We start from the raw sequence: 916 nt of genomic DNA on the forward strand, positions 1-916 counted from the left end.
TTGGATAACAGGCGGAGAAGGGGTACCGAACAAAAGTGAAATATTAGGCGTTCATTCTAACAAGAAAATCGTCTAATAAGACAACACGTAGTTAAGCGTGCAATGCAAACAAATAATAATAGTATTAATGATTATGAAACAGATAATGATCATGATAATATTACTGTTAAATTAGTAATATCAATACTAAAACTCAAGGTACTATTTGCCGTACAAACAGTAATGATCGGCAATAATCATAATAGTTATACAGACTATCAGGGAACAGTAGTGGTAATAATGTAGCATCATAAGTAAGGACAGTAGTGGTGATAATAATGATAATGATAGTAGTGATAATCTTGGTAATGGTAGTAACGACTAAGATGATGATAATGATAATAAGTCCATTGAATAGTGATGATGATGATGATGATAATAATAATATCAATAATAATAAAACAATAATAATAATAATAATAATAATAATAATAATAATAACAACAATAATAATAACAATAATAATAATAGTGATAATAATATAATAATAATAATAATAATAATAATGATAATAATAATAATAATAATATAGAATAATGTCAGTAGCAATAATAATAATAATAATAATAATAATAATAATAATGATAATTATTATTATTAGTAGTAGTAGTAGTAGTAGAAGTAGTATTAGTAGTAGCATCTTTATTATCATTGTCATTATCATCATTATCATCATTACTATTATAATTATTATTATCATTACTATTATCATTATTATTATTATCATTATTATTACTATTACCATTATTATCATTATCAGTATTAGCATTGGTATTTTTATTATCGTTATTATTATAATTATTATAATAATAATTATTAGTAGTAGTTGTAGTAGTATTAATATTATAATAACGATAATAATAATAATAATATTAAT

The sequence above is a fragment of the Penaeus monodon genome, chromosome 7 (genome assembly GCF_015228065.2).
Source record: "Penaeus monodon isolate SGIC_2016 chromosome 7, NSTDA_Pmon_1, whole genome shotgun sequence".
In the NCBI taxonomy this organism is placed as follows: Eukaryota; Metazoa; Arthropoda; class Malacostraca; order Decapoda; family Penaeidae; genus Penaeus; species Penaeus monodon.